The following is a 9,078-nucleotide window of genomic DNA, read 5'->3' as shown; positions in this document are numbered from 1 at the left end:
AAATGTCTAATTAGCAATCAGCTGGAGCAGTCTGAAGCCAACAGTAAATCTTTGCTATAAAGTGCAATACGTTTAGCTCTTCTTTCCATTATCTAGAAAGAGCCATACATTGGGGAATCTGTTTCACATGAGTGGTCCAACCTATCTGTAGTGTAACTGCTTTAAAATTGCCGTAATTACACAAGGGATGAATAAGGCTTACTGAGTTTAAGGAAGCAACAAGAGGACTCATCTCCATATTTCCAAAGATAAAATATTAAAGATGGTGATCACTCATCAGCATTCAAAGAAGGGCTAAGTCAATCTCAACTCAAAGTCTAAGACTGCTGGCATAAAAAGGTGTCTGAAAATAAAAACCAGTACTGGACACTTTGGGCAAACTTTCAAAAATTGATTCCTGCCTCACTTGGATGTGCACAAAAAGCGATCACAAAGTTGTAAAGATCCAGTTTTTAGCTACTTTTCACACCCACAGAGCATTATGCACAAGATCAAGACTCTGGTGTATAATCCCAGAAGTTAGGAGCTTTTTCTATTGCTTTTAGAAGTATTAAGTGTTGAACTTTAATCGGATTTGGTTTTCTCCACATACAATAGTTTTCCTGCTATATTTTTAATACAGAGAAAAGGTCTATTTCATACTTTGTGCGTGATGCCCTGTTGCTTTAAGTCTGTTTCCTTAGGAAAAGGAATAATTCACTAGTGTTTCAGAGCTCTGAGTGAAAGCTTTTACAGAGTCATTGGGCAAAACCCTTGCCACCTTTTCATAAGACAAGCTGAACAGCTCAAAAGTGCTTCTGAAAACCTAGTTACTTTCTCAAGTGGGAGATGAGCAGTATTTGAAACCTTGACGTGTAGCAAAGCTAAGAAAGGAAACTAAAACTCTTGTACTCAGTGGACTTGAAATGGAATGACTGTCCTTCTGGGAAAATGGGCACGATGAGCTGGCCTGTATCTGCTATGCAAGTTTGTTAATTACAGTTATCCTGACATCCTTTCTTTCACATCCCTCCCATTCATCTGTTTCATTTATGTGTTGCATCTGATCATAAACATGCACGATCTACAACAAGGACTGTCTCCATATGCCTGTCTGTGAGGGGCGTAACACACATGATACCCAACTCTGGCTGTGGTCCCTTGCTTGACTGGCTTAAAAATAATGTGTATTAGTCAGATGTTTTCTGTCCATGGAGATCAAATAGAAAATACTTCAGATACACTTCTAACAAGATAACATGATTGCTCAGGCTGAGGTCTTACTCTTTTAAATAAGTTAATTACAGTGAAATATGGTTGCTATTGTGACTGTCTAAAGGCAATTTTTCTAACTAATCCCTGTTCCCTTTCAGCTCACTGTGTCAACTCATTTTTTCATTCCTGTTCTGTGTTTGAATCTCACTTGATGTTCCCAGCTAAGTTTGAAGTATGACTAGAGTGAATTAAAATGCTTCTCTATCACTATGCTGATGCTGGTAAAAAAAAAAGCAAGTAAAAATCTTGCTTTCCAAATAGTGTTAAATCTAACACATTTTTCAATCAGAGCTCTTCTTGTTTACTGCAGATATTAGCAATTTCTTCAGAAACTGAGGAATAGTTTCACCTTACTGCTTGTTTCATTCAACTGTCCTGAATGACTATCTGAATTTACTGGTATACCTTGAAGCTTCTTGTTCAGGTTCACAAAACTCTTTGCATCTCAAGTGGCTGAGAAAGATAATAGCTGAACAAATGGATTGGACTGCCCAGATGATAGCCACCACCTTAAGAAATACTGCATAGGTTTTGTCTTTGGATTTTACCTAAGTGGACACATGGCTAGCCAAATGAATGAGCCTGTGGCAAAACGTAAAAAAAAAGTCATAGTCTTGTTGGACAGTACTGCAGAAGGACTCACAAAAGGCTTACTGGAATTGTATCTATGCTTGTCTCTTCTCTTCTCTAGAGCCAACTTTCAGTCATCATCTTCAATCTGCGTATCTTTAAAATAGGTTTCCCTTTGAAAGCATCTCGATGCAACCAGAACAATAAGAGTAAACAAGAAAAGCTTAAATGTCCTCCAGATAGATGCCGAAGAGATTCCCATTACAGAATAAAGGCAAGAGTAAAAGGCTCACGCTAGAGAGTTTGTCATGAAGATCTTCTTTACATGAAAAGCACTTATTATACAATATTCGCAAATAATAATAAAATCCAGATTAAGAGAAATCTGTGGAGAATTTCCCAATTCCTTCTTTTACACATTTATAAATTAAACAACATTTTCTGTCAGTAAGTACATACGCCTTTGAGGCTGCAGTAGTTCCAGTACCACTAAGAGGAGATGTGATAATAATTTGCTCAGTTATTTGAAGTCCTTTCCTTCCACTTGCATGTTGCTTAGTACTAGATGAGTTAACGGATAGTAGTGCCGCTGCCTGAAGTACAGCTGGGTAGAAGTGGCAACAGATTGTCTAATTTCTAAAGGGTTGATTTAGCCTTAAAAATATCACTCTGGTTCTGCACTGTACAAGACAGATGGGTTATCTGTACAATTAGACCTTAAGTGTTAAGTTCTTCTCTTGATTAAAATGCCCCAGTCCTCTGTTGCCAACTACCATTTAAGTTGTGTGCATCTAGTACAGGGAAGAATATACCCTTAAGTGTTTAATAATGTGTTTTTCAGATAGCTGGGGAAAGAAGGGCAGAACACTGCACTTTTCTGTCCCACATTATTTCTGCTCTTCATTTGGGAAATTGAACTATTTATGGATCATAACCAAACATATTTGTGTTTACCAAAACCGCACGTCTCATCAAGAGCCTGGCTCTGCTCCATCAGTGAACAGGCTAGAATTTGGGGATTAATAACTTTCCACATTATTTATTATGCCGTCAATTTTCGTGCTGTTCTCTTTAACTAAAATCAGGACATCTCAGCCGCCAATGGCAAGACGTCAGCGTCTTAGCGTGTGTGAGCCTGCTCCTGTGCCTACAAAGTCAGACGCTGTGCTGGGCGCGGGTGCTCAGGCGCTGGTGACGGGGGGGGCTGCGGGGCGGGCGGCCTGTGTGAGGAGAGGCCAGGGCTGCCCCGTGCCGGACACAGCCGGCTCCAGCCGGCTCCAACCCGCCCACCCCGGGGCACCGCTCAGGCCCACGGCCACGGATGGGGCGCCTCAGGGAAAATTTAGTTAAGAAAGGGCAAAACGCCGCACAGCAGCGAGGAAAAAAGTGTGAGAAACAGCCCCGTGCACCACGGCCAGAGAAGGAGGCGGGGAGGAGGGGCTCCAGGCGCCGGAGCAGAGATGTCCCCGCAGCCCGTGGAGAGACCGTGGTGGAGCAGATACCCACGCTGCAGCCTGCGGAGGAGCCCATGGCGCAGCAGGAGGGCATTTCCTGAAGGAAGTCTGCCCGTGGAGAGCCCACGCTGGAGCAGGCTCCTGACAGGAACCGCGGCCCATGGGAAGGACCCACACTGTGGAGTAGGTTTATCCCAGAGGACCGCAGCCACGCTGGAGCAGTGGGAAAGTGTGAGGAGGAAGGAGCAGCGGAGAGGAGCTGCTATGGCCTGACCCAAACCCCCATCATTCCCCTGTGCCACTCAGGAGGGGAGGAGGTTGAGGAGCCAGGAATGGAGGAGTGAAGCTGAGCCTGGGAAGAAGGGGGGGGGGGTGAAGGTGTCTTAGTTTTTGTCTTCGTTTCTCACCACCCAACTCTTTTTTAAACTGGCACTAAATTAAATTAATTTTTTCCAAGTCAAGTCTGTTTTGCCCATGATAAGTGATCTCCCTGTCTTTGTTACCTACGAGCTCTTCCATCTTTTTTTTCTCCCCTGTCCTGCTGAGGAGGGGAGTGACGGAGCAGCTGGGGAGGGCTCCTGCAGCCAGCCAAAACCAACCCACCGCAGCCAGGCAGGGAAATGGGAGCTCCCCACCCGTTCCACTGTGACATCAGCATAGGTGTAAAGGTGTGGAAATTCATACAGATGCAGATTTGGGTAGTCTGTATGCAAAGGTGCATAAACCTCTTCCTTCCTAATTTGATTAAAAAAAAGCCTCATCTTTTTAGAGTAGGGAGGCTGGGTCATCAGGACATTCACTGCGATAAAATCTCACTGTTTAAGCCAAATAACTCCATCTCTCATTTCCACCAGCCTCTCCAGTCTCCATTAAGCAATAGTACCAGTCAGACTGCTGTACTGTTTTCAGGTGCCTTTGCATTTGCTGTCAGTACTATGCCTCTATGCCTTACACACGTCCACATCCACTATTCCAACTACAAGAAGCTTGAGAGACTTTGATGGTTTTTTTTTTGCTTGGGTTTGGGTATTATTTGTTTTTTAGTTTTTTTAAAATTTTAACTAAAAAGGGTAACTAGTGTGAGACAGTGGGGAAGCATTTGTTCTTTCAGCCAGGACATTACTGTGGGAGACAGGAAGCACTGGTCCATTCCGGGCTTGAAATAAATTTGTTAAGAAAATATGACTAAGTCATAACATTGTTGGGCCTGAGTTTCACTTGTCTGCAGTGAGAATGCTGCATGTAGCCCATCCCCCCACTCCAGTCTGCAATGTAATATGGTGGGATACTGGGTAGGCTTATTGAAAATATATCTATTACCACCGATCCCACCTGTTATGGCACCTAGTTCTTTACAGTCTTCTAAAAAAATAAGCTTATCAAGACTCAAACAGTGCCAATTGGCAATTGTTTTCCTCTACTCCCTATGCAAAGATTAGAAATGTAATTTTTTAACCAAGGAAATTTGTTAAAAGTAATTTTTTACCCAAGAAATTTATTTTACAACAAAATAACACCTGGAAGTAAGCACAAATTGAAAAGGAGGAATTAAGGGCTGTATTACCACAGTACCACCTGGCATTATGCACGCTCATCCATACATGTTTTGAAACTGTGCAGACACAGCTATTGTAAGTTGCGATTTAATCTGCTGCTGCTATTTTGAACTCGCCAGTGTTCTCTTTTTGATCACGACCAACTATTGCATTTTTAAATATTCAGGCTTTGTGGATGAATTTGAGGAAAAACTGGGGAGTACTGGTATGTTCTATGAAAAGTGGTGGTGTTTTGCACTGAGGAGGTGCCAGTTCTTTTGGGATCTCAGTAAGAAAGGCACTGACACTCAAAGCTGGTTAGATGATTTATTAAGAATGGAAATTATAGAAAAGGTGACAGCAATCTTACGTCTCTCTGGAGGCTGGGAAGCGCAGCTGTTGCAGAACCAGACGAGCCCCTCCTTGTGGGTCACAGCATGCTGCACAGCGTTCCGGTTCATGGTGGGATTCACCAGCTCTGTGTTCACTGGCACTCTTAGGCGCAGACTCATCAGTCACTGACAGCTGTCAGGTTTGGAATGTGGACTCAGCTTTGATGAGTCCCTTGGACAGCGCACTCCAAAACTCTTGTCTCAATAAAGGTACGGTTCCCAAAGAGGTGCATATATTATTTGAAGTGCACAAGATAAGGCACTATACGTATAATTACGATTGAATACATATCAAATATATGCAGATTGCTTACTTATGCATTTATTATGTATACGTTCATCAGTTATGCTATTGTATAAAGCAGTTCCATGGTATCCACGGTACAGAGGCATACACATGACTAATCATGGATTACCCTGTTGGTAAGCATAGGCTATTCAGAGTGCACCTTTATACATGAGAGGTGTCATGGTTTAACCCCAGCCAGCAACTAAGTGCCACGCAGCTGCTCGCTCACTCCTCCCCCTGCCCGGTGGGATGTGGAGGAGGATTGGAAAAAAAAGTTAAACATGTGGGTTGAGATAAGAATAGTCTAATAACTAAAATATAATATAAAATAATAGTAATAGTAATGAAAAGGAATACAACAAAAAAAAGAGACATAAACCCCAAGAAAAGATAAGTGATGCACAGTGCAATTGCTCACCACTTGCTGACTGATGCCCAGTTAGTTCCCAAGCAGTGATTCCTCCCAGCCCCACTCCACCCAGTTTATATACTGGGCATGATGTCACATGGTATGGAATACCCCTTTGGCCAGTTTCGGTCAGCTGCCCTGCCTGTGTCCCCTCTCAAATTCTTGTGCCCCTCCAGCCTTCTTGCTGGCTGGGCATGAGAAGCTGAAAAATCCTTGAATTGGTATAAACACTGCTTAGCAACAACTGAAAACATCAGTGTGTTATCAACATTCTTATGCTGAATCCAAGACATAACACTATACCAGCTACTAGAAAGAAAATTAACTCTATCCCAGCCAAAACCAGGACAGATATTTAAGGGGCACTCCTCATTCCTAGCTGTCCTCTCATGTGCAACTTCTGGCCTATTTGATCCCTTCAAATGAAGCTTTTCAAGCTTTCTTTTCTGCTGCTTTTTCCTGCAAGAAGGACCCAAGCTGCAGCACATTGCTAACAAATGCTTTGACTGACCTGTAGGGGAAAAGCAATTCTTCGCTCTTCTCCTTACTTTTAATGCTAGTTGGCTTACCTGCGACAGAACACAGCAAATAGTGGAAGTGTAAAGTAGTCACCTCCCTTTAAGACAACTGTAGCTTTATGAGCAGTGAGACCTTATGCCTATCACTGTATGTACCAGGGTACCTATGCATGACGAGAAACCAAAGGGCAGCATGTCAAGATGACCTTTGACATCTCTTTATACTGTGGATTTATGTCAAACTCAATCACTGCAACTGCTTCTTTTTTTTTCATGGGATTTTGCACCTTTAGCATAGTAAATGGTGATAGGAAAAGAGTGTCCTTCAAGATGGAGTATCATACGGATGTATGCCAGAATAACAGCATTATACACTGCTGCCTGGTGCAAGCCCCTTACCCACCCCCTATTAAAAACAATAAAAAAAAAAATCCCCTCTGGTAATACACATCCCGCCTGTGACTGATCATATTTGTCATTTGAAACATTGCTTCAGAGGGGCTTTGAGTTTCTTAAGGGGTCATTTGTAGACAGAAGAAAAAAGAAATAAAGTCTGCACTTAAATCTGTCCCATCAGCAGATTTCAGTGTTCAGTTTTGCCACTTTTAGTCACAAAATTCAAGCAGCATTCTAAACTGCTGTCATTTAGAGAATTCCTTTCAGTGAAGTAACACCTCCATAATTCAAAGCCACCTGATAGTCAGTCTTCAAAATTAGAGTTAAACACAGACTCAATTATAAAGGTATAGCTTGTACTTCACAAAACTGTATTTTTTTAACAGTGGTTGTCCACAGGCTGTACACACACAGGAGAAGGTACAGAACAAATTTATGCTCAAAGCTTTGCATGTAATAGAACAGTTCTGAGACAAAAAAAAAAAAAAAATTTTTTTCCTCTCTGGCACATATTTCCATATTAAGCATATTTCCTCCTAGTTTCCTTGCAAAAATTCAAATTAAAACAAGTTATCTCCTAAAAGTAGATTTATTCCTAGACTTTCAATTTGCTGAGCTTATGCAGACAAATTGTAGTATTGGAGCAGTTTTATGGACGTACTGCTGTATGCATGTGTTGGAGTTGTAGCAGAAAACAAGAAGGAAAAACACATTGTAGCACCATTTTGGGGTGAAGTCCACCCATAGCTTTACCACAAATATGAACTCATTAATTATAGCATAGTTCTGCTCTACATTTTTCAAGCACTTTGGATCTGGTAATCCTTCATCAGATGGATGTTTTCACAAACCATAGTTCTTACTGGGAATTTCATGTATAGGAAACACTGTGAACAGCAGCTGCAGCAAACTGTCTCATAAAGACTCTCTATTACCGCTTCTTGCCTTTGCTACTGTCCTCTGAAACTGTTCTTTCCCTCTCTCTCCATCTTCTGCTGAACATTCTTGTTTCCAGTTCTTAATATTCACTGCTCAGTACAATTGGAATAATGCTTATTTGAAGTAAATTTTTATTTGAAATTTTTTCTCTCCTCTACTGAAGAAAATTTTCTGCAGTGCTCCCATTCCATCTGAAGAACTTGAACATATATATTTGCTTAATTTTTTCACAATTCCATTTCTGTAGTTGGCCTTGCCCCTTATTGCAGTGCCCCAGTTCCTGCTGCTCAGTAGCCAAAGGATTAGTATTAAGCAAAGCACTTCAAAATCTTGTCTGTAAATCTCTGGATCCTGTTTGCGAAAGTTCAGTCACCACTGAACAGCAGGTCACCTGTCAGGAATGCCTCCTTGTTTCTGCAATATAAGTTATTTATTTACATTCTATCTTTCCAATTGAAGTTTCAAGAGAGTGTGAGGCATCCAAGAGCTTAAATTCAACTGACTTTGGAGAGACTTCCAATCTTAAATTTTTAAACCCCCTTAAAACAAGGGCTTCAAGGAGCCCAATCATACAGGCACCCCCAAAACCACTATTCCACATTGTTTTCTGTTTTGTTTTGTTTTGTTTTTTTTTTCCCCTGAAAACTCTCTTTTTTTAAATTACAATTTTACCACTTTTATGCACTTACTTGTGTAACTGGGGTGGGTGGGTGTGTTCATGTTCCTTTATTGTTCTTTTATAGTTTTATTATTTCCCCTCACAGCTCCTCCTTTACCATCAGATATTCTTTGCCCTTGCCCATGGTGATGTTGCTGTGTGCTATATATACTTCACATTCCATACATATTTGCTATTTAGCCCACATTTCTAGTAAAAAGCTGATGTTTTGATGCAGTTACCTGTATGCTCGGATGTATGTGGATGGAGGAAGATGAGACACCAGGATGACATGCCTGGAGTTTTCATTGGATCTGAGTACCAATGTTAACCTGATCTACTGTTGGTTCAACTTTTGAGTGTCTTTAAATACTTATGATCTATGTCAGTAATTTTTTTAAACTATTAAAATAGACAATTAACCTTTTATTAATGTTTTAGAAATTTAAATCACATACCTGGTCAAGAAACTGACCAAGGGAAATGTGACTTTTCTTTCTATTATGGAGGTTGCTAGTAATGGCTAAATGCCATTGATGCCTGAGATGCTCAGCTTTCAGAAACTGGAGCCTGTTCGTGCTGTAAGTTCAGGACACAGCAATCTCAAGATTTCCATCCATCAGTCAGCTATTCACAGCCCTCAGCATTGACCAGGACAAGTAAC

The sequence above is a fragment of the Haliaeetus albicilla genome, chromosome 14 (genome assembly GCF_947461875.1).
Source record: "Haliaeetus albicilla chromosome 14, bHalAlb1.1, whole genome shotgun sequence".
Classification (NCBI taxonomy): Eukaryota; Metazoa; Chordata; class Aves; order Accipitriformes; family Accipitridae; genus Haliaeetus; species Haliaeetus albicilla.
The sequence above is the reverse complement of the archived record's forward strand: the minus strand, read 5'-3'. Positions refer to the sequence as shown.